At 47.2% G+C, this 26,193-nt stretch overlaps 1 protein-coding gene across 1 annotated transcript in view; it reads right to left on the bottom strand.

Annotated features, from left to right (window-relative positions):
* Nucleotides 1-26,193, bottom strand: part of LOC127571668 (MICOS complex subunit mic25-like) — a 508,671-nt gene that overhangs the window by 370 nt on the left and 482,108 nt on the right. The window lies entirely within an intron of this gene.

The raw sequence follows: 26,193 nt of genomic DNA, 5'->3' as shown, positions 1-26,193 counted from the left end.
TTGCTTCAATAACCAGCAGGGCACTTTCATGAACCACCTATGTGTATAGAAATGCTCACCTTGCTGAGCACACAGATGGTTTATGGTTCAAGCTGAGTTCTAACACTCACAATCTGCACTCACGGCACCAGGGCAGTTCCCTTTAGGGGGATCTATGTTCCCCACAAAGTGTTTTACACACCAGTAACACTGACATTATCACTGGATTCAGCAATGGGCTGGCCGCAGTGTTCTCTTGCCTACCTTAAAACAGCAGTGGGTACCTCAGTGACAGACTATAACATGGTTAATGGGTTAAACCAACACACAGATTTATTTGTAGGCAAGGTAATCACACAGAAGCAGAAACATATCACAAGGACAGCAATACTACACAATGTGTTGAATTCATGGGCAATAAAGGGTTCTGAATTTGAAAATACCCCTCCATGACTTTTGACTGTGTTTGATAAATCATTAAATGACAAAATGAATCTATGTTGCTCTCTCTGGGAGCAAGAAATAAAATAAACAGGAAATTAACTACAGAAGAAAACTCAGCTTCAATCCAATTTTCTGGGATTATAAAGATATATCCTCATAGCAAGTAAACAATGAATTGTACATCTCTGGTGGTGTTTCATTTTGAAAAAGTTTATGCAATTAAAAATGCTGCAGCAAGTCCTTATTCTAAGGTCTACATATATATGGTCGCCTCACTACAGGCAGGATGTGGAAGCCATAGAAAGGGTGCAGAAGAGATTTACAAGGATGCTGCCCGGAATGCGGAGCATGCCTTATGAAAGCAGGTTGAGGGAACTTGACCTTTTCTTCTTGGAGCAACGGAGGATGAGGGGGGACCTGACAGAGGTATATAAGATGATGAGAGGCATTGATCGGGTAGATAGAAGCTTTTCCCCAGGGCTGAAATGGTGGCCACAAGAGGACATAGGTTTAAGGTGCTGGGGAGTAGGTATAGGGGAGACGTCAGGGGTAATTTTTTTACTCAGAGAGTGGTGAGTGCGTGGAATGGGCTGCCGGCAACGGTGGTGGAGGCGGATACGACAGGGTCTTTTAAGAGACTGTTGGGTAGGTACATGGAGCTGAGAAAAATAGAGGGCTATGGGTAAGCCTAGTAATTTCTAGGGTAGGGACATGTTCGGCACAGCTTTGTGGGCTGAAGGGCCTGAATTGTGCTGTAGTTTTTCTATGTTCTATGTTCTATATGATGGACAACTGGCCTCCTTCTGTGCAGTAAAAAAGAATAGGCTGACAACACAGTTAAGTACTTAGGAAAGTAATACATTGTCGGAAGCATTGTCTTTCAGATGAGGCATTAAGCTGCTTTCTCAGACAGAGATAAAAGATTCCATGCCACTATTTCAAGGGTCAGTAGGGGTGTTCTCACCGATTTCCTGACTGATTTAACCATCCCACAAACAGCATCATATGTAGACAAATTACGTGGTCATTATCACACTGCTGTTTGCAAGAGTTTGCTGTTTGAAAATTGGCTACTGCACTTCGTACGTTACAACAATAACCACACTTGAAAAGAATTTTATTGGAAAGTGCTCTGGGAGGACTTGAGGTTATGAAAAATGTTTTAAAAATCCTTTCCCTCTGTTATTTCAGAAGCAACTTTATTTTCTCGTGTTCTTTTATCTATCTCCTGAAGACAGTCCTAATGATGTCCAATCCCGGTAGGATACTGCGGTGATGCAGTGTTTGTGGCTAAATTACCGGACTAGTAGTCCTCAGACCTGAGTTCAAATCCCACCACAGCAGATGTGGAATTTCAAAGCGATTAATAAATCAGGAACTGGGAAATAACAACAATGTGGTTGACTCTTAAATGGCCTAGCAAGCCAGTCAGTTGAAATAAGACTGGACAATAAATTCTTGCTTTGCCAGTGATGCCCAGATAGTCTGAAAAATGAAGAAAGAATTGCGATCCAAACTGTGGGACAACATTGGGTTGTGAATTATAGAGGACATCATCAGCACTTCAACAAGAGTTGTGTGATTCATTTAAGGGGAAGTTGGATAATTACTTGGAGATAGGAATACAGGTCCTCCACAGTTTACGGACACCCAATTTATGTACAGCCCGTACATACGAGCAAGCGACTGGGAGATCAGCGGGATTGATTTTCCGGCAGCTGAAGGACTGCGGGCATCTTCTGCCGGGTGGGAATTTGGTTCGTGGCCGTTTTCCTGATCTGCGGACTGTTCTGGTTACAAAGAGTTCACAGGAACACACCTGTAGCTCATGCCGATAGGTTGGGGAGGAGCTGCTGTGGAGCATGCAACCTGAGACAGACAAGCTAGTCCGAGTGGACTCTCTCTGTGCAGTAGAGTCCATGAGTACTAACCAAGCTGGGCTGATGTATTTCCAGTCCAAAGTATGAGGTTTCAGGCAACTGTAGCTGTCAGCTTAGCTATGAGCGACTAAGTTGGTAAATTGGTTTATTATTGTCACATGTACCGAGGTACAGTGAAAAGCTTTGTTTTGCATACTGATCGTACAGATCATTTCATCACATCAGTGCATTGAGGTAGCACATGGGAAAAGCAATAACAGAATGCAGGGTATTACAGTTACAGTTACAGAGCAAGTGCAGTGCGGGATTTAAAAGAATAGTATTAGTAATTCTTACATAGAATTTTGATTTAAAAGAGCAGAACAATTATATTAGAAGTATTGAGTAGATCTGCAGAAAGCAGCTTGCAACGAGTCACCATACTCCTGCACCATCTTGATAACTTGGGGTTGGGAACTCCCGGGTCAGGATCATGAAATGGGTTCAACGACCAAACAAATGACCTTCCCCTGTCCCATCACCCAAAACCTTTACATGGCAAACACAGCAGTCAGGTGGCAAGAGGGACATCAACTCTGATGGCTCTGTGAGCTTCCCTGAGTTACGCGGAGTCACCTCCAGTGGCGCCCTGTCAAATGCCTCCTTCAAGCTGCGGGGTATCAGAAAAAGGTTGGGTAGGAGGTAGAAGGGAAGGGCAGAGGAGATATGTGCGTGCCTCCGAACAGCAAAAAGCACCGAGGGATCTACACAGGGGGCAAGCCTTACAAAAGGGCATCGGAGGAAATTCTCCTGAAACACTGCTTCTCTCTCCACAGATGTTTCTGTTGTTTTCTGTTTTTGCTTCACATTTCCAGCATCTGCAGTTTTTTTCTCCCAAGCGGAGAGTTGTTGCTTTGTTCTCTATTGTCCACTGCCTTTACAGTGAACATGTGTCAGGCCATTCAGTCCCATAGGGTCCCTGGTGGTGCTTCTACTTCACATGGAGCTTCATTCCATCCTGTTTTATCCAAACTTGTCAACATAACCTGCAACGCCTCACCAAGCCTCCTCAGACAGCACCTCCCAAACCCATCACCTCTACCGGTGAGAAGGACAAAGGCAGCAAAAGCCCAGGGACCACCACCCCCTGGAAGATCCCCCCCCCCCCCCGAGCCATGCACCGTCCCGACTTGGAAGCACATCACTGTTCTTTCACCATTCCTGGAACTCCCTCCCTAACAGCACTGTGGGTGTGCCCACACCTCAAGGACCTGCAGCAATTCAAGAAGACAGCTCACCACCACCTTCTCAAGGGCAAAGAGGGATGGGCAGTTAAGTGCTGGCTCAGCCTGTGAAGCTCACATCCCTTCAATGAATAATCGAAAATGTAGCATCTGCTTCAATTACTTCTATATTGTCCCACTTTCGCATTACTCACAGGATAAAGTTTCTTCTGAGTTCCTTAATCAGTAGCTAATGAATGGATGGCTCCAAGTTTTGGGCTTCCCACCTGGAATTTAATCCCAAAAAGTACAAGGAGATGCATTTTGAGAGTCAAATTGGGGTAGGACATATGGTAGGGAACTAAGGAATGTGGATAAACTGAGGGACTTGGGGTTCAAGCCCACAGTTCCCTGAAAGTGGCAACACAGGTAGATAGGGTGACGAAGAAGGCACATGGTATAAGTCAGGGCATAGAATATTAAAGTTCAGATATTACGCTGTAATTGGTGCAAATATGGTGGACTTTCCTGTCCTGTACTTTTCTGTGTTTCAAACTTTACAAAACATTGATTAGCCTGCACTTGGAGTACTGTGTGCAGTCCTGGCCCCTGCCCTATAGGAAGGACGTGATTGTGCTGGAGAGAGTGCAGAGGAGATTCATCAGGATGTTGCCTGGATTGGAAGGACTTTAGTCATGGGAAGAGACTGGACAGGCTGGGTTATTTTCACCGAAGCGAAGGAGGCTGAGGGGTGACCTGATAAAAGTGTATAAAATTATAAGAGGTACAGGCAGGGTGGATCGTCAGAATCTTTTTTCCCAATGGCAAAGGTATCAAAAACAAGAGGACATAGGTGTAAAATGAAAGGAACAATATTTAAAGGGGATCAGAGGGTAAAATGTTTTACACAGAGTGGTTGATATCTGGAACATGCTGCCAGAGATGGTGGTGCAATCAGAGGCATTTAGGGGGCAGGCACAGTAGTGTAGCGGTTGGCGTAACGCCATTACAGTGCCAGTGACCCGGGTTCAATTCCAGCCGCTGTCTGTATGGAATTTGTACGTTCTCCCCGTGTCTGCGTGGGTTTCCTCCGGGTGCTCCGGTTCCCTCCCACATTCCAAAGGCGTACAGGTTAGGAGCTGTGGGCATGCCACGATGGCGCCGGAAGAGTGGCGACACTTGCAGGCTGCCCCCAGCACATTCTCAATAATGCAAAAAGATGCATTTCACTGTGTGTTTTGATGTATATGTGGCTAATAAATATCTAAATAGCTATCTAGACAGATCCTTAAATGGGCAAAGTATAGAAGGATATGGTTCTAATACAGGCAAATAGGATTAGTGCAGATGGATAAAAAGAAGTCAGCATTGATGTGGTGGGCCAAAGGAGCCACATGATTCTATGACTGTCCGCACTCCCAATGGACCCCACCCCTTCCCATTCACTCCTGCAGGACTCTATGCCTCTGTGATTCTATGACTCTGACTTTAGGCTTGTACCTGGAAATTTCCCACCCCGTCTTCCCCATAACCTTCCCCATAACCATCTTTTCAAACCCTTTGGTAAGAGAATTATCTCTCAGGAAAAGGCTCCCAACCGGAAAGCAGCGTTAAACTGCCCTGCAGAATATAAACTCACTGCCTCTCTGGCAAGAGAAGCTCCATGGTGCTCAGAGCAACGTTCCATTGTAGCTTCAGAAGAATGCATAAATCTGCCCTGTGATGTGAATAGGAATCAGATTGGAACACAGCACTTTCCTTAATTAGTATTCTGTAAATACTCCTTGTAACTATGTGTGTGCGCGGATGTAATGCAACACAAAGGCAAGAAGATTGCTTGCAATTGCCCTCTCGAGTATCCATAGGCAGTGAATGGAGTAAATTAAGTAGCAATGACAGTACCTCGTTGTTGTAAACCTTCTCCTTCACAGGCTTATAACTGGAGAATCACTCACTGGCAACTGCAACCTATTACAGTTGCTGAACTCTTGGTGGTCTTTTGCTTAAGGGTTTCCGAAAATTAATTACTGGTGGGTTGCACAGAATATACAGGAGATGATAGCAATGCACAATGCTCTCAAGGCCCCTTCGTCAAGGAGTAACTGTAGCAGTGTGAAAGGAACACTATCATTTTCTGTTTTTAGAGCAATTTTAAAGTAATTAAGTGCACGTGATCTGATTTGCTGGATGATAGGGCAGCCTAGTCTGTCAATCTCAGATGTATAAATCTCCTTGTGGGACTGGTTTGCAGCTGGTATAATGAGGAGTCAGAGCAGAGGAGGTAATCACTGAAAGGGCTACACAACCACTTGCACCATTTTATAAGGTTGTGGTACAAGTCCCACTTTGGACACATCCCCGATGACTCTCACCAACTTTTACAGATGCATTGTAGCGGTTGCTACCGCGAAATAAAACAAGACGCCAGTCGGAGGATTGTCGAACAAGAAGTGGTTTATTTTCCCGCCTTGCGCGGGCCTTTTAAGGGAGACTGTTCCCGCCCCATTGCAACCGGCAATGACGTAAGTACTACGTCATCAAGACTTTCCCGCGCGCGGGTTCTCCCTGTCCCTCGGGAAAGATGAGGCCTGCCGCCATCTTGGGCCTCGTCGCTCCGATGCCGCGCGACCCGACTGCCGAGCCGGTTTGCCCGACTAAACGGTGAGTCGCCACACAACCCCCCCCAGAACCGGCGATACAGTCCCCAAGGACCGCGGGCTGTGCCAGCTGCCGCTTAGGGGGCCGGCCTCTGCGTCGCGGCGTTGCAACCTTGACAGGTTGTTGCAGATCCAAATGGGCCGGTTTGAGGCGGTCCGCCGTGAAAACCTGTTCCTTGCCTCCAATGTCCAAAATAAAGGTGGATCCATTATTCCTTATGACTCGGAACGGTCCCTCATATGGTCGTTGCAATGGCGCCCGAGGTGTGCCCCTGCGAACGAAAACAAACTTACAGTCCCGTAGTTCCTTGGGCTGGCAGGATGGGGCTTGACCGTGCCGTGAGGTGGGAATCGGGGCCAAGTTGCCAAGCTTCTTGCGCAGTCTTTGTAGGACTGCTGGGGGTTGTTCCCCTTGGTCCCGAAGGGCAGGTATGAAATCCCCAGGGACAACTAGGGGCGCCCCGTACACAAGCTCAGCTGATGAAGTGCGGAGGTCTTCTTTGGGGGCAGTGCGTATGCCGAGCAGGACCCAAGGCAGCTCGTCAACCCAGTTAGGACCCTTCAGGCGGGCCATCAAGGCCGATTTCGGATGGCGGTGAAAACGTTCCACCAACCCGTTTGATTGAGGATGGTAGGCTGTGGTGGTGTGCAGCTGCGTCCCTAGCAGGTTCGCTAATGCAGCCCAGAGACTGGAAGTGAATTGGGTGCCTCTGTCTGAAGTGATGTGGGCCGGAACGCCAAAACGTGAGACCCAAGTTGTGAGCAGCGCCCGGGCGCAGGAATCAGTTGTGACGTCAGTCAGGGGGGTTGCCTCAGGCCACCTCGTGAACCGGTCCACGATGGTAAGGAAGTACCGGGCTCCTCTTGAAACCGGCAGAGGGCCCACGAGGTCGACGTGTATGTGGTCGAACCTCCTACGGGTAGGCTCGAACTGCTGTGGTGGGACATTGGTGTGTCGCTGGATTTTGGACGTCTGGCAGTGCGGACAAGTCCTGGCCCACTCACTGACCTGTTTGTGCAGGCCATGCCAGAAAAACTTGCTGGCGACCAGTCGGACAGTAGATCTGATGAACGGGTGCGCCAACCCATGTACTGAGTCAAAAACGCGTCTCCGCCAGGCTGCAGGGACTATAGGGTGGGGCTGACCAGTCGCAACGTCGCAAAGTAGAGTCCACAGATCTGGACCAACCAAGAAATCTCGGAGCTGCAGGGCCGAGACTGCGGTTCTGTAGCCGGGCAGTTCATCGTCGGCTTGCTGTGCGTCAGCTAGGGCCGTGTAGTCGACACCCAAGGATAGGTTGTGGATGGTTGGTCTGGAAAGTGCATCAGCAACGACATTATCCTTTCCGGAGACATGTTGGATGTCAGTTGTGAATTCGGAAATGTAGGATAAATGTCTCTGCTGACGAGCTGACCAGGGATTGGAGACTTTGGAGAAGGCAAAGGACAGAGGCTTATGATCGGTGAAAGCGGTGAAAGGCCTGCCTTCTAGAAAGTATCGGAAATGCCAGATACAGTGCTAGAAGTTCCCGATCAAAAGTGCTGTACTTCAGTTCGGGCGGTCTAAGGTGCTTGCTGAAAAATGCCAAGGGTTGCCAGCAGCCTTCGAGTAGCTGTTCCAGTACCCCACCCACCGCGGTGTTGGACGCGTCTACCGTGAGGGCAGTCGGGACGTCAGTCCTAGGGTGTACAAGCATCGTGGTGTCTGCCAGGGTGTCTTTGGCCTTAACGAAAGCAGCCGCAGCCTCGTCAGTCCAGGTGATGTCCTTGCCCTTACCAGCCATCAGCGAGAACAGAGGGCGCATGATATGGGCTGCCGCAGGGATGAACCGATGGTAAAAGTTGACCATCCCAAGGAATTCCTGTAGGCCTTTGACTGTGTCGGAGCAGGCAAAATGGCGGATAGCGTCCACCTTGGCGGGTAGGGGTGTTGCCCCGTCACTGGTGATTTTGTGGCCGAGGAAATCGATAGAGTCAAGTCCGAATTGGCACTTGGACGGGTTGATCGTGAGGCCGAAATCGCGGAGGCGGGAATACAGCTGGCGGAGTGGGAAAGGTGTTCCTGGCGGTTACGGCTGGCGATCAGTATGTCGTCCAAGTAAATGAACACGAAGTCCAGGTCTCGGCCTACCGCGTCCATCAGCCGCTGGAAGGTCTGCGCGGCGTTCTTAAGACCGAACGGCATCCGAAGGAATTCGAACAGGCTGAATGGGGTGATAATCGCAGTCTTGGGGACGTCATCCGGATGGACCGGGATTTGGTGGTATCCCCGAACGAGGTCCACTTTGGAAAAGATGCGGGCCCCGTGTAAGTTCGCTGCAAAGTCTTGGATGTGAGGGATGGGATAGCGGTCCGGGTTGGTAGCGTCATTCAGCCTGCGGTAGTCGCCGCAGGGCCTCCACCCTCCGGTGGCTTTGGGGACCATGTGCAGGGGGGAGGCCCAGGGGCTGTCTGACCTGCGAACAATCCCCAGCTCCTCCATGTGACGGAACTTTTCCTTTGCCAGGCGGAGCTTGTCTGGAGGTAATTGTCGTGCTTGGGCATGAAGGGGTGGCCCTGTGGTAATGATGTGGTGTCGTACCCCGTGTTTGGGCCTAGAATTCGTAAACGAAGGTGCCAAAATTGATGGGAATTCGGCTAGGAGCTTGGCGAAGTCGTCGCCAGAAAGGGAAATGGAGTCCAGGCGCGGGGCTGGTGTGCTGATTTCTCCCAGGGGATAGGTCTGGAAGGTGCTAGAGTGGACTAACCGCTTCCCTCGCAGGTTGACTAACAGGTTGTGGGCCTGAAGGAAATCAGCTTCTAAGAGTGGTCGGGCGACCGTGGCAAGGGTAAAGGTCCAGGTAAAACGGCTGCTGCCGAATTGTAATTGAAGTGTACGGGTGCCGAAAGACCGTATCGTTGTACCGTTGGCGGCATTGAGTAGAGGACCGGGTGGCCTGTTACGTGTGTTGCGGCCGGTCGGGGGCAAAATACTGACCTCCGCTCCAGTATCAACGAGGAAACGCCGTCCAGATTTCTTGTCCTGAATGAATAGGAGGCTCTGTCGGCGGCCAGCCGCCGTAGCCATCAGCGGCGGCTGGCCCTGGCGTTTCCCTGAAACTTGCAGGGTGGGCGGCATCGACGGGCCTCCGCGCCCCACCTCTGATGGTAGAAGCACAGCTGGTCACCCGTGTCGTCGTCTGCGTTCCTGGGGTGTGGTTGCTTGGTTGCTGGGGCCGGGAGAGGAGGGTGTTGGGCTCGCAGCCTGGTGATTTGACTGACGGGCAAGCCGCTCTCGCGCTTGGTCCTATCTGCCCAGGCGTCCACCTCACGGGGGTTGCTGAAGTCAGCGTCAGCTAACAACAGGTGGATGTCATCGGGGAGCTGTTCGAGGAAGGCCTGTTCGAACATCAGGCATGGCTTGTGTCCCTCGGCCAATGCCAGCATCTCATTCATTAGGGCAGATGGGGATCTGTCCCCCAGGCCGTCCAGATGAAGCAGGCGGGCAGCGCGCTCACGATGGGAGAGGCCGAAGGTCCGAATCAAAAGGTCTTTGAAAGCTGGGTACTTATCTTCCTCCGGAGGCGACTGGATGAAGTCTCCAACCTGGGCAGCTGTCTCTTGGTCCAGAGAGCTAACCACATGGTAGTACTTCGTGGAGTCGGACGTGATCTGCCGAAGGTGGAATTGCGCTTCGGCCTGGTCAAACCAGACGCTGGGCCGAAGTGACCGAAAGGTGGGCAGCTTGAGGGCCACTGCGTTGGCTGCTGTGCTGTCGGCCATTGCGCGGGTCCAAAATCCGTTTGGACCGTCGGGGTCACCAATGTAGTGGTTGCTACCGCGAAATAAAACAAGACGCTAGTCGGAGGATTGCCAAACAAGAACTGGTTTATTTTCCCGCCTTGCGGGGGCCTTTTAAGGGAGACTGTTCCCGCCCCATTGCAACCGGTAATGACGTAAGTCCTACGTTATCAAGACTTTCCCGCGCACGGGTTCTCCCCGTCGCTCGGGAAAGACGAGGCCCGCCGCCATCTTGGGCCTCGTCGCTCCGACGCTGCGCGACCCGACTGCCGAGCCGGTTCGCCCGACTAAACGGTGAGTCGCCACAGCATTATCAAAAGCATCCTACCCGGATGTATCACGGCTTGGTACGGCAACTGCTCTGCCCAGGACCGCAAGAAACTGCAGAGTTGTGAACGCAGCCCAGTCCATCACATAAACCAGCCTCCCTCCATTGACTCTGTCTATACTTCCCGCTGCCTCAGGAAGGCAGCCAACATAATCAAGGACTCCTTCCACCCCGGACGTTCTCTCTTCTCCCCTTCCCGTCAGGCAGATACAAAAGCATGACAGCACGTACCACCAGGCTCAAGGACAGCTTCTAGCCCACTGTTATCAGGCTTTTGAACAGACACCTTATACATTAAGAGGTGAACTCTTGATCTCCCAATCTACCTTGCACTTTATTTGTCCACCTGCACTGCATTTTCTCTGTAACTAACTCCATATTCTGCTTTGCTTTTTTTCCTTTTTACTATCTCGATGTACTTATGTGCGGAATGATCTGTCTGGATGGCATGCAAACAAAAGATTTTTACTGTATAAAACAGAACATAGAACAGTACAGCACAGTACAGGCCCTTCGGCCCACAATGTTATGCCGACCTATATAAACCTTCTCCACGATCAATCTAACCCTTCCCTCCTACACAGCCCAGAACCCTCCATTTTCCTTACATCCATGATGCCTATCTAGGAGTCTTTTAAACATCCCTATTGCATCAGCCTCTACCACCACCCCCGGCAGTGCGTTCCAGGTATCTCAGTAGATGTGACAATATTAAACCAATTCCAATTCCATTAAGCAATCCGGGCTGACACTCTGGCATTGTTCCAAAGTTCTAATGAAAGGTCTTTGCACTGAAACATGAATCTTACAGATGCTGCTTGACCTGCTGAATATTTCCAGCACAATTCTACTTCTGCTCCTGATTATATTATAGTTTTGGATTCCTCCATAAGTGAAAACGTCTTTTCACTACATCCACTCTACAAACCAGCCCATTCAGACTTTCCTGGCAATTATAAACTCTCAGATCTGATATCATCTGGTAAATCCTCTTGCATCTTCTTTGATATCACTTCTGTAACAGGGAGACCTCCACTGCATACAGTACTCCAAGCAGAGTTTGCCACATTTAATATTACTTCCCTGTCCTGTTAAAATGGCAGATCTGTTGCTAAGTGCTGGTGGCAGTAACTGGGGGTGAGAGTAAAGTTGATGTGGGGAGACACCAGGGGGCAAGGAGCAGAGTCTCTTCCTGATGTTTTCTCTCTTCTTCCAATCATTCCAAAGTGGCATTGACTCTGCTGTGTTAAATAACATTGCGAGATAATTGACGGAACAGGACGTGCCGGATTTAATATCTGGCAGTCAAGTCACTACTGCTGGGATCATTCACAAAGCACTGTAGCGGAGATATGATGCTGGTAATTTGATAATTCTCACTTCATCGGCACCGTGAAGCTATCTAGAGCTCTTGGCTGAATCATGTGGAAGGATGTGGAGGCTTTAGAGAGGATGCAGAAAAGGTTTACGAGGATGCTGCCGGATTTGGAGGGTATGAGCTATGAGGAGAGGTTAGACAAACTTGGGTTGTTTTCTCTGAAGAAGCAGAGGCTGAGGGGTGACCTGATAGAAGCTCATAAGATTATGAGAGGCTTAGACAGAGTAGACAGCCGGTATCTTTTTCCCAGGGTCGAAATGTTTAATACTAGAGGGCATGCAGTTAAGGTAAGAGGGGGGTAAGTTCAAAGGAGATGTGCAGGGCAAGTTTTTTACACAGAGAGTGGTGGGTGCCTGGAATGCGCTGCCAGGGGTGGTGGTGGACGCAAATCTCTTAGATGGGCACACGAATGTGCAGAGAATGGATGGATTAGGGGCATTGTGTAGGCAGAAGGGATTAGTTTAGTTAGGCATTTAATTACTAGTTTAATTAGTTCAGCACAGCATCGTAGGTCAAAGGGCCTGTTCCTATGCTGTAACTGTTCTATGTTCTATACATATTCAAAGCATACTCCTTCATCCAACTCACTGATAACTTTGGGAAAAAGCAGTCACGTCAAAGCGATTCCCTTCTCATATCCAGAGATCAGAACTTTAATCCCTTCCCTGACTTCTGCCTCCAAACCAATCGCCAGCCCAAGTCACCACACCACTTCCGGTTCCATGTGCTCACATTCTCGGTAATAGATCCTTGTGGGGACCAACAAACAGAAACTCAGCGGGTCGAGCAGCATCTGTGGGGGAAAAGGAATTGTCGACGTCTCGGGTTGAAACCCTGCATCAGGTTGTTTATTGTTCCAGATTCCAGCATCTGTAGTCTCTTGTGTCTCCATTTCTTGTGAGGAATCTTATCAAATTTCTTCTGGAAGTTGGCAAAGAAATTCCTTTATCTACGATGTTAGTGAATTTTTCCAAAAAAAATTCAGCTCAGTTAGCAAAACATAGCCTACCCTTCACAAACCCATGTTGACTCTCAGTTTATGTTTCTGGAACTTTCCCATAAAGAAGGTGAAACATAACTTGGTATTGGTATCGGTATTGGTTTATTGTCACATGTACCGAGATACAGTGAAAAGCTTTTGTTTGCGTGCCATCCAGACAGATCATTCCAGACATTAGTACATTGAGGTAGTAAAAGAAAACAGAATGCAGAATATAGTTTGCAGTTATAGAGAAAGTGCAGTGCAGGCAGACAATGAGGTGCAAGGGCCATGACGAGGTAGATTGTGAGGTCAAGCGTCCATCTTATCATACCAAGGGACCGTTCAGTAGTCTTATAACAATGGGATAGAACAGCAGGAACTCAGCGCTACCTTGAGCTTGGTGGTATGTGCTTTGCAAATAAAATGCGAGGGCCACAGCGAGGTAGACTGCGAGATCAAGAGTTCATCAATGGATCTGGAGTTACCGAACTCTCCCTCCCACCCTTCTTCAAGAATATTTGCAGTTCTTTGATTTATGTTCACAGTTCTTGGACTCAGAGTGCTTTAAAAAATTCTGCAGTAGCTTTACCATTTTCTGGTGCAGAATCCATCAAATTGTAAAAGTCCATTTAACTCCCATTATGTTTTATAAATTCCAACTTGATTTTGCTGTTGCTAGTTCCATTAATTTCTTCTACTTATTTTTAAGTTCCCTTGTAGTGCTGGCACTTGGGACCAGGTAGAAGGTGAGTAATTCACATTCCCTCTTCTGCCTTATCTCACTTCAACGGGTCCACAAATATTTCTTTACATTATTAATGAAAACTTTCTCATCTGCTCTCTCTGCACTTTGTCAACCAGGATTATGTCCTTAAGTCTTTGGATGGGACTTCAACCCACAGCTGAATGCGACAGCTGGCATGAGTCACAGAAACACAGCAATGGAGACAGACCCTTCGGCCCACCAAGTCCATGCCAGCCATCAACCACTCGTTTACATTACTCCTACCTTAATCTCCGTTTTTTTTATTCTCCCTACATTCCCGTCAACTCCTCCCAGACTCTACCCCTCACCTACACACTGGGGGCAATTTACAGCGGCCATTTGACCCGCACATCTTTGGTATGCAGGAGGAAACCAGAGCACCCGGAGGAAATGTTTAAAAAACATTTGGACAGGTCCTTGGATAGGAAAGGAAGGATACGGGCTTAATGTGGGCAAATGGGATTGGCGTAGATAGGCATCACAGTCAGCATGGACGAGCTGGGTTGAAGGGCCCGTTCCTGTGCTTCGTGACTGTATGAAATCCACATGGTCACAGCCCCACACTGACAGAACTCAAGGTCAGGATTAAACCAGGATCTCTGTCAACGTGAGGCGGTGTGTGCTGTGCCACTGCGCAATGCCTTGTTTATTTCAAACAGGCTTAAATAATCAAGGCAGCATCTCTGTTTTGGGCTCACACAGCTGGTGTCGGAGTACAGGGCTCCACTACTACAGTTGAGATGCAGTCTAGTCCTTTTGCCTTTGCTGTACCCAGTGATGTCAGCTATTGATATTCCATGAATTGAATGGAATTGGCTGGAGACTGGCTTCAGTTATGGTGGAGATTGCAGGAGGGAGCCAAGATGGATCACCCACCCAGCATTTCTGGCTGAGTCCAGTTGTGAATCCTTAATACTCACATGCTGGGCCCTGCCAGTGTTGAGAATGGGGATGTTCTTGGAGCCTCCTCCTCCTGGACATAGGCACCACTTGTGGAGGGGTGAAAACTGTGGCTGGCGATAGGTCAGAACTGAAAGAGTGCTGAGTTCTCAGGAGGTAGCGGAAAGTATAGAGCGGCTGAGGCCATGGGCAGTTCTGTAAGGCTGGGAAGAAAATATGGAGGTAAAGGAATTTTGGGAATACCAGCCAGGAAATTCATTTCCAGTCAGGATAGCTGTCACATCACGGAGCAACAAACAACCTCGACGGAGAAACACAGCGTCTGTGGAGACACAAGTCCTGATGCAGGGTTTCGACCCAAAACGTTAACAATTCCTTTCCCCCCCACAGACGCTGCTCAACCCGCTGAGTTCCTCCAGCAGATTGTATGTTGCTCCAGATTCCAGCATCCGCAGTCTCTTGTGTCTCCAGAGTAGGGACATCATGTCGTAACCTGCCTCCAAAATTCATTTCTGTTTAAGACAACGGAAATGAATACTGAAGGTAGGGTGCGACATTTTAGTTTCTGTGCTTTGCTGATTAGCATTAACATCTATTTCATGAGGGCTAATAATCTGCTCTGATTTTCAATTGAGTTAGATATTCTTTGTGATGGTGGTGTGAGGAGGGGATTAAGAGACAGTGACATTGACTACCATACCCTCACAGTGACTGATATCTCCGACCCTTAACATAGAACATAGGACACTACAGCACAGTACAGGTCTTCAGCCCACGATGTTGTGCCAACATTTTATCCTGCTCTAAGATCTATCTAACCCTTCCCTCCCACATAGCCCCCCATTTCTCCATGATTCATATGTCTAACTAAGAGTCTCTTAAATGTCCCTAATGTATCGGCCTCCACAACCTCTGCCAGCAGTGCGTTCCACACACCCACCACTCTCTGTGTAAAAAACTTACCCCTGACATCCCCCTTATACTTTCCTCCAATCACCTTAAAATTATGTCCCCTCGTGTAAGCCATTGCCATCGATCTGCGCGGCAACCTTGAGGGGTCTATGGATGTGGACCCCAAGATCCCTCTGTTCCTCCACACTGCTAAGTCTGCTAATCAAATCAAAGTGGAATATCTGGCGGGTCCTCCTGTCCTACACTGCTGCTACATCCCCCTTAGTCCACAGATACTCGATTCAAAGTCAAAGTCAAGTTTATTGTCATATGCACAAGTACATGTTTGCATAGATGCAATGACAAACTTACTTGCAGCAGCATCACAGGCACATAAGATAAAAGATAAGATATTTAGTTATTAGTCACATGTACATCAAAACACACAGTGAAATGCATCTTTTTGCGCTACTCAGGATGTGCTGGGGGGGCAGCCCGCAAGTGTCACCACTCTTCTGGCGCCAACATAACATGCCCACAGCTCCTAACCTGTATGTCTTTGGAATGTGGGAGAGTGGGTTAGTAAGTTTGCAGATGACATGAAGGTTGGTGGTGTTGTGGATAGTGTAGAAGGTTGCCGTAGGTTACAACAGGACATTGATAGGATGCAGAGCTGGGCTGAGAAGTGGCAGACGGAGTTCAACCTGGAAAAGTGTGAAGTTTGGAAGATTGAATTTGAACGCAGAATACAAGGTTAATGGCAGGACTCTTAGCAGTGCGGAGCAACAGAGGGATCTTGGGGTCCATGTCCATAGATCCCTCAAGGTTCCCGCGCAGGTGATAGGGTTTTTAAGAAGGCGTATGGTTTGTTGGCCTTCATTAGTTGGGTATGGAGTTCAACAGCTGCCAGGTAATGTTGCAGCTCTATAAAACTCTGGTTAGACCACACTTGGAGTATTGTGTTCAGTTCTGGTCGCCTCATTATAGGTAGGATGTGGAAGCTTTATAGACAGTGCAGAGGAGATTTACCAGGATGCTGCCTGAATTGGAGAGCATGTCTTATGAGGATAGGTTGATTGAGCTAGGGCTTTTCTCTTTGGAGAGAAGGAGGATGAGAGGTGACCTGATAGAGGTGCACAAGATGATAAGAGGCATAGATCAAGTGGACAGAGACTTTTTCCCAGGGCGAAAATGGCTAACACGAGGGGACATAATTTTAAGGTGATTGGAGGAAGGTATAAGGGGGATGTCAGAGGCAAGTTTTTTACACAGAGAGTGGTGGGTGTGTGGAATGCACTGCCAGCAGAGGTTGTGGGGGCAAATACATTAAGGACATTTAAGACACTTAGATAGATACATGAATGATAGAAAAATGGAGGGCTATGTGGAAGGGAAGGGTTAGATAGATCTTAGAGCAGGATAAAATGTCAGCACAACATCGTGGGCCGAAGGGCCTGTATGGTGCTGTAATGTTCTATGAACCTGGGTCGCTGGCGCTGTAATAGCGTTACGCTAACTGCTACGCTACTGCGCCTGCCCATAGAATCATATAAGCCGCATTTCTCAAGAGAAACATAAATTAAATATAAATTATACACAATTTTTACAAGAAAATACAATTAGAACCAACAAAATAACAAAGTCCATTTTAGTGCAAAGTGGGCAAACTGCAGTGACTAGGGTTGTGTCGGTTGGTTCGAGAAACAAGTGGTTGAAGGGAAGTAGCTGTTCCTGAACCTGGTGGTATGGGACTTCAGGCTTCTGTACTTCCTGCCCGATGGCAGCTGCAAGAAGATGGCATGGCCCGGATGGTGGGGGTCTTTGATGATGGATGTTGCCTTCTTGAGGGAGCGTCTTGTGTCGATACTACAGATGGTGGGGAGAGATGTGCCTATGACGTACTGGGCTGAGTCCACTACTCTCTGCAGCTTTTTACATGGCATTCCTCATCAATGCCAGGTATTTGAAGTCACTGCTGTCCGATGCTACTCTCTCGTGTTTTCATATTCAAAGCCTGTGGCATCTGAGTGCCTCCTAAGTAGCTTTACATTATATGCAGCTACCCCTGATCCGTAATTATTGGGCAGCACAGTGGCACAGCAGTACAGCCACTGCCTCACAGCTCCAGAGACCCATGTTCAATCCTGACCTCCGTTGTTGTCTGTGTAGAGTTTACACATTCTTCTTGGTGACCGTGTAGTCTCCCTCCAGGTGCTCCAGTTTCTTCCCATATCCCTATAATGTGCGGTTTGCTAAGTTAATTGGCCACTGTGAATTGCCCCTGGTCTGAGGGTGACTGGTAGAATCTGGGAGTTGATGGAAATGACACCAATTACTGATGACACCACCGTTGTTGGTAGAATCTCAGATGGCGATGAGGAGGCGTACAGGAGTGAGATAGATCGGCTGGTTGAGTGGTGTCGCAACAACCTCACACTCAACGTCAGCAAGACCAAGGAATTGATTTGGACCTCAGGAAGGGGAAGTTGGGAGAACACACACCAGTCCTCATTGAGGGGTCAGCAGTGGAGAGGGTGAGCAGCTTCAAGTTCGTGGGCATCAACATCTCAGAGGATCTATCCTGGGACCGACACATTGATGCAATCCCAAAGAAGGCACGCCAGTGGGTCTACTTTGTCAGGAGCTTGAGGAGATTCAGTATGGCACCAAAGACTTATAAATTTCTATAGATGTATGGTGGAGAGCATTCTGACTGGTTGCATTAGAGCCTGGTGTGGAGGCTCCAATACGCAGGATCACAATAGGCTGCAGAGGGTTGTAGACTCAGCCAGCTCCATCATGGGCACAACCCTCCCCGCCATCGAGGACATCTTCAAGAGGTGGTGCGTCAAGAAGGTAGCATCCATCACAAAGGACCCTCACCATCCTGGACTTGCCCTCTTCTCGTTACTACCATCGGGGAGGAGGTACAGGAGCCTGAAGACCCACACTCAATGATTCAGAAACAGCTTCTTCCCCTCCATCAGATTTATGAACGGTCCAAGAACTGGACCTCGTTATTCCTTTTTTTTTGTACTATTTGGTTATTTTGGTAATTTATAGTAATTTTATGTCTTGCACTGTACTGCTGCCACAAAACAAAGTCACGCCATATGTCAGTGATAATAAACCTGATTCTGATTCTAAAATGGCAAGAATAGAAAATGGAATTAATGTAGGATTAATGTCAATGGGTAGCTGATAATCAGTGTGGACTCGGAGGACTTGAGGGCCTGCTTGTGTGCTGTCTCACTTTGTGACTCAATGATTAATGACACAACGCATGGTTGTGCACATATGTACAAGTTATTGTGAACAACAAATTGAAAACTCAATCTCCAACTATATGCCTCTAAATTCCCTTGTTTATTCATGTAGAAAATGGAGCTGTATGATATATAGGTCAACGGTAGGGGTATCTATGAAATCACACTGGAAAAGGCATCAGGGACAGAACTTTCTTATGTAGGAACCAATAACAGAAACATTCAGCAGATCAGTCAGCACCCGTGGAGAGAGAAACAGACCCAATGTTTCAGGTCAAGGACCTTTCATCAGAAATGGGAAAGCAAGAAAGCAAGCGTGCTTTCAGTTCCACAGCGGGGTAAGGGAGGTGAAGGGTGGTAGGGTGGAGACTGTTGTCCAGGCAACGTAATTGTTTTTTTGCAGTTTTTTTGCTTCAATCACAAATGTAGGAGTTCAAAGTAAGTAAACAAGTCTGGTGGAAGTTCTCTGGCCAAAAGGTCGGGATTAAATTAATAGCGAATGGTATCAGCAGCTGCAAGAGACAATTTAGATGCAGTTTCTGGAGAGGGGAGTGTTTGAAGGCTGAGGTGGGGATTGGGAAGTTGAGGCTGACTGATTATAAAGCAATTGCTTGCTTGGTCTTGTGGCCTTTTCTTGACGCTCAAAATCATTAGCACAGGATTAAAGCTGCGAGGTTCTGTTGCTGACACGGAGTGTTGATGGAGACAGAAGACCAATGCTGGAATTGTCATTCCACACTGGTGGTTGCCAAGAATGAACACCAGCTGCCTAGTCTTGGAATCTCTGCTCTTTATTCTCAGAAATCAAAGGTTTTCAAAGGGACTTTTGAGTTACTATTCCTGGTTACTTTTTTCAGAAAATATGAAGCAGTGTAGATATACTTGTGAAGAAGGAGACGGTGTGGGCGTTAATATGGCTGTCTTCTATGCAAGTGAAATACCCAAGACGTAGGTGGAATAATATGTTGTTTGGTGACCTTTACCTGCTCAGTTATGCTTCTTTAAAATGTACATGGAGATTAGAGTTGGCATTTTTAACACTATCTTTGCAGGGCTCTGGAATATCCTGGGTGTTGTATTTATCCATGAGTTGAGTGAGGAAGTGAGACAGAAGCCTTCGCGATCTATCTGGGGTAGAGACATTCGTTGATCTTGCAGTTAAGGTTGTGGGTACTACTGGCAAAGCCTGGCTGATTCCATTGCCTCAGTTTAACATCTCAGCCAAGAGGTGGCATCCATAGCAGTGCAGAGCTCCCACAGTACTGCATTGCAAGTGGAACCCTAGATTACGTGCATAAATCTGTGGAATGGGATTGGTGAATGGAGAGTTGCCTCTCTGAGACCTATCATAGTGTAGTGTCACTACCAGCTGGGAAGTGGTCTTAGGAAGTAACATTAACATTTTAAAGTTGGTACCATAACCCGAGAGATGGGGTCATGGAATCATAGAGAGATACGGCATAGCAACAGGCCCTTCAACCCATCGAGTCTACACTGACCGTCAACCACCTATTTTACACTAATCCCACATTAATCTCACGTTCTCTTCTACTTATTTTGAAGTTCCCTTGTAGTGCTGGCACTTGGGACCAGGTAGAAGGTGAGTAATTCACATTCCCTTTTCTGCCTTATCTCACTTCAACGGGTCCACAAATATTTCTTTACATTATTAATGAAAACTTTCTCATCTCCTCCCTCTGCACCTTGTCAACCAGGATTATGTACTTAAATCTTTGGATGGGACTTCAACCCACAGCTCTTCCCAACGATGGGTGCAGACTGCGACTCACTGAGACACAGCTAGCGTGAGTCAGAGACACAGCAATGGAGACAGGCCCTTCGGCCCACCAAGTCCATGCCAGCCATTTGCTGTTCATTTACATTAATCCCACCTTAATCTCCATTCTTTTATTCTCCCCACATTTCCATCAACTCCCCCCAGATTCTACCACTCACCCACACACTAGGGGCAATTTACAGCCACCATTTGACCTAACAACCCACATGTCTTTGGGGTGTGGGAAGAAACCCACGCGGTCACAGGGAGAGCATGCAAACTCCACACAGACAGCGCCCGAAGTCAGGATTGAACCTGGGTCTCTGGCGGTGCGAGGCAGCAGACTTAGGTTGCTCCATGGCTTCTAACAATTACTAATTATAATCTATTAACTCAGCAAATGTGCAAACCAGGGCAGAGTAAAGGAATCTTGGCTCGGGGTTAAATCCTAAAACAAAACAGCACAGAAGAAGACCTTTCCCAGTTCTCAGCAAAGCTCTTTGACCTGAAACTTTAATTTAGTTTCCCGTTCCACAGATGCTGCCTGACATGCTGAGTGTTTCCAACTTTTTCTGTTTTTATCTCAGATTTCCAGCATCTGCGGTTTTTTTGGCTCCAGGGAAGACTAGCAGTCAGGACATTGACCGCCACGGCGCAGGGAGATTTTCAGTCCCTTTCGCCACAGCCTCATTTTCATCAGTTGCCTATCTGATTCCCTTTTGAATAAGCCCTGATTGACTCTGCTCCCACTACCCTAACAGGTAGTTAGGGTACTCTCTGTAGAGAGAAGTGTTTGTGACATTCCCCTTTGTGCCTTCTGCTCTTTAGATTTGGTCGTCTCATTATAGAGTGCAGAGGAGATTTACCAGGATGTTGCCTGGATTGGAGAGCATGTCTTATGAGGATAGGTTGAGTGAGCTAGGGCTTTTCTCTTTGGAGAGGAGGAGGATGAGAGGTGACTTGATAGAGGTGTACAAGATGATAAGAGGCATAGATCAAGTGGACAGTCAGAGACTTCTTCCCAGGGCGACAATGGCTAACACAAGGGGACATAATTTTAAGGTGATTGGAGGAAGGTATAAGATATTGGTATTGGTATTGGTTTATTATTGTCACTTGTACCGAGGTACAGTGAAAAATTTGTCTTGCATACCGATCGTACAGGTCAATTCATTACACAGTGCAGTTGCATTGAGTTAGTACAGAGTGCATTGATGTAGTACAGGTAAAAACAATAACAGTACAGAGTAAAGTGTCACAGCTATAGAGAAAGTGCAGTGCAATAAGGTGCAAGGTCACAACAAGATAGATCATGAGGTCATAGTCCATCTTATTGTATAAGGGAACCGCTCAATAGTCTTATCACAGTGGGGTAGAAACTGTCCTTAAGTCTGGTGGTACGTGCCCTCAGGCACCTGTATCTTCTACCCGATGGAAGAGGAGAGAAGAGAGAATGTCCTGGGTGGGTGGGGTCTTTGATTATGCTGGCTGCTACACCAAGTAAGTTTTTTACACAGAGACTGAGGGGTGCATGGAACGCAATGCTGGCAGAGGTTGTGGGGGCAGATACATTAGGGACATTTAAGAGACTCTTAGATAGGCACATGAATGATAGAAAAATAGGGGACTATGTGGGAGGGAAGAGTTAGATCGATCTTAGAGCAGGATAAGATGTCGGCACAACATTGTGGGCCGAAGGGCCTGTACTGTTCTGTAGTGTTCTATGTTCTATCTATGAAAATATGTCAAGTGACATATCTTTAAGTTAAAATAAAACTCAATTTAGCATCAACACAGTGGAACTAAATGAATCATTGCTGGAGTTGATAATGTATGTAAAATACAGACTATGTATACATTACATCCAGGTAGACAGATGCAATGGGTCTAATACCCTAGTGCAGGCAATGCGAAATTAAAAGTCTAGAATTATGAGTAGAATGGAGTTACAAAATGAAGAACTGAGAAACAGCCTTGCTTAGAGATGAACCTCTCAATTACAAAAGCAGCATTAATGAAACGTTGCTATTTACAGCAAATGAAGCCGTAATCTGATGGAGATTTTGATTACATGAACCATTTCGAGGCAACTCTAAACATCTTCATATGACTACTTAAGCAGCAGGGAGTCTGCACATCGAAAGATTGGCGCCCCATACATATGCATATTGGGAACTCGAATGCGCGGAATAAGACAATTACAAAAATTACATTCTTATCATCAATCTTACTGCTGGAAAGAATTGATCCCCAACGGTACTGCCCTTCAGTATTACACAGAGTTAGTATAAGCAGCATAGAAACGGGTTATTCAGGCCAACTGGTCAATGACGACATTTATGCTTCATTCTGGGAACAATAACAGCAGTGGCCTTATTGAATGGTCAAGCAAGCTCAAGAGGCCACATGGCCAACTCTTGCATTTTTTGTTAACTTGCATGTATATAACCTCATTAACAAAGCAATAGTCCCAAGGTATTGAACTGGATTATTATTAAACAAAGCTTTATTGTGAACCACAGTGTTCTGTGGAGATATTTGGGCAGTTACAGAGTCACTGAGTCATACAGCACAGAAACAGGCCCTTCGGCCCAACTGGTCCATGCTGACCAAGATTCCCATATAACCTAGTCCCATCTCCCTGCGTTTGACCCATATCCCTTTGAACCCTTCCTATTGATGTACCTGCCCAAATGCCTTTAAAAGCTTGAACAAAGATTGGTATTGGTATTGGTTTATTATTGTTACTTGTACCGAGGTACAGTGAAAAACTTGTCTTGCATACCGTTCATACGGTGCATTTCATTAGATAAGATATCTTTACTGGTCACATGTACATTGAAACACACAGTGAAATGCATCTTTTGCACAGAGTGTTCTGGGGGCAGCCTGCAAGTGTCGCCATGCCTCCGGTGCCAACACGGCATGCCCACAACTTCCTAACCCATACGTCTTTGGAATGTGGGAGGAAACCGGAGCACCCAGAGGAAACCCACGAAGACACGGGGACAATGTACAAACTCCTTACAGACAGTGGCCGGAATTGAACCCAAGTTGCTGTAAAGCATTACGCTAACCGCTACACTACCGTGCCTTCCCATACACTACCGTGCATTGAGGTAGTACAGGGTAAAAACAATAACAGAATACAGAGTAAAGGGTCATAGCTACAGAGAAAGTGCAGTGCAGGCAGACAATAAAGTGCAAGGTCATAACAAGGTAGATTGTGAGGTCAAGAGTCCATCTCATTGTATAAGGGAACAGTTCAATGTCTTATAACAGTAGGATAGAAGCTGTCCTTGAGCCTGGTGGTATGTGCCCTCAGGCTCCTGTATCTTCTGCCTGATGGGAGATGGGAGAAGAGAGAATGACCCGGGTGGGTGGGGTCTTTGATTATGCTGGCTGCTTCGCCAAGGCAGTGAGAAGTATAGACAGAGTCCATGGAGGGGAGGCTGGTTTCCGTGATGCGCTGGGCTGTTACCACAACTCTCTGCAGTTCCTTGCAGTCCCGGGCAGAGCAGTTGCCGTACCAAGCCGTGATGCATCCAGATAGGATGCTTTCTGTGGTGGATTGATAAAAGTTGGTGAGTGTCCAAGGGGTCATGCCAAATTTCTTTAGCCTCCTGAGGAAGTAGAGGCGCTGGTGAGCTTTCTCGGCCGTGGTGTCTATGTGGTTGGACCAGGACAGGCTACTGGTGATGTTCATTCCTGGGAACTTGAAGCTCTCAACCTTCTCAACCTCAACACCATTGATGTAGACAGGTGCATGTACACCGCCCCCCTTCCTAAAGTCAATGACCAGTTCTTTTGTTTTGCTGACATTGAGGGAAAGGTTGTTGTCATGACACTATGTCACTAAGCTCTCTATCTCCCTCCTGTACTACGAATCATCGTTATATTTGATGAAGTATTTTAAAGGAGAAATGATAGGTGGAGAGATTCAGGGAACACATTTCAGAGCCTACAGCCTTGGCTAGGGGAAGGACTGCTGCCGATGATGGAGTGATTAAGTTCAAGGATGACTGAGAAACCAGAAACAGAGGAGAGTAGAGAAATGAGGGCTTATACCTGAAACAAACTGCAGAGACAGGAAGGAGGGATTTTGATGGGAACTTTAAAATTGGGGCATTGCTTAAGTAGAGGACAATGGAGCAAAAGGGAGATGAGTGAATGAAGTCATGCATGATAGGACGAGGGCAATGGAGTGGTAGACCATCTCACATTTATAGAGGTGCTAACCAGGAGGGGGAGAACAGAAATTCATTGGAATTGTCAAACCTCTTACTCTGTCACACCTCAACAAATCCTCCCAATCCTTTCTTCCACATGTGGTCCTGTAGCTACACCTTAAATGTTTTAGCTCAGTGCTACTGTAAGACTCTACCAACTATGACCCAAAGGACAAGGGCAGCCAACACCACCTCCATGCCACTCCAAAGGTCTGACACTATGCTTGGACACATATGGCCATTACTTCATTGTTGTTGGATCAACTCTGGACTTAACACACTGCACGCTGGACTAGCTTAAACCCACCACCACTAATCTTCTCCATGCCGACCTGGCTGAGACTATAAATGCTAGTCTTGCCTGGGTCTATCAAATGATAAATCAATTTAAAAAGAATAATAGTTTCTTTCTTTGGACAATAGCTTGGTCACTTTTTATTCATCCAGAGTTTGTCAGATCTCTGCCCAGCCTAAGTCACGGTTAGGAATTCCCTGAAGATTTTCCAGGATTAGGTCTCCACTAGGGGGAGGTTGGACAGGCTAGGCCTTTATTCATTGGAGCAAGGGAGACAGAGGGGTGTATAAAATCATGAGGGGCATAGATAGGGTGAATGCACTCAATCTTTTTCCCAGGATTGGGGAATCAAGAACTAGAGGGCACAGGCTTAAGGTGAGAGGGGTTGATATTTAATAGGAACTTGAAGGGCAACATTTTCACCCAGAGGGTGGTGAGTATAAGCTGCTAGAGGAAGTGGTTGAGGCAGGTACAATAACAACTTTTGAAAGGTACTTGGACAGGTACATGTATAGGAAAGGCTTAGAAGGTTATGGGCCAGGTGCTGGCAAATGGGATGGGCATCTTGGTTGGCATGGACCAGTTGGGCCGAAGGGCCTGTTTCCATGCTGTATTACTCTATGATTTTGAAGAACAGGGCAGACAGGGACATAGTGGGCAGGCACGGTAGCAGAGTGGTTAGCATAATGCTTTACAGCGCCAGAGACCTGAGTTCAAATCCAGCCACTGTCTGTAAGGAGTTTGTACGTTCTCCCCGTGTCTGCGTGGGTTTCCTCTGGGTGCTCCGGTTTCCTCCCACATTCCAAAAACGTACAGGTTAGGAAGTAATGGGCATGATATGTTGGCGCCAGAAGCGTGGTGACACTTGCAGGCTGCCCCCCAAAATCACTACGCAAAAAAGATGTATTTCACTGTGTGTTATGATGTACATGTGACTAATAAAGATCTTATCTTATGTTATCAAGCTGCAACTGAGAATGTAATGTACTATGCAGTGTACATTCAGATTAGGTTATTGTCATATACGCTAGAGTTCAATGAAATTCCTTTCCTGCGTGAAGCTCACAGAGTAAATAGTATACATGGTAATGATAAATAATAAATACAACCTATGTATGCTCTGCAGACCAAGCCCAGTGTGTCTCTCCTTTTCCTGATGACAGGAAGACCTCAGTTTTCAATTCCCGCCGCTGTCTGTAAGGAGTTTGTACGTTCTCCCCCGTGTCTGCGTGGGTTTCCTCCGGGTGCTCCGGTTTCCTCCCACATTCCAAAGACGTACGGGTTAGGAAGCTGTGGGTATGCTATGTTGGCGCCGGAAGCGTGGCGACACTTGCGGGCTGTGCCCAGAATACACAATCCAAAAGATGTATTTCACTACGTGTTTCGATGTACATGTGACTAATAAAGATCTTATCTTATCTTAAACGTCGCCTCCTTCT

The sequence above is a fragment of the Pristis pectinata genome, chromosome 6 (genome assembly GCF_009764475.1).
Source record: "Pristis pectinata isolate sPriPec2 chromosome 6, sPriPec2.1.pri, whole genome shotgun sequence".
Lineage (NCBI taxonomy): Eukaryota > Metazoa > Chordata > Chondrichthyes > Rhinopristiformes > Pristidae > Pristis > Pristis pectinata.
This window is presented reverse-complemented; position numbering and strand designations above follow the sequence as displayed.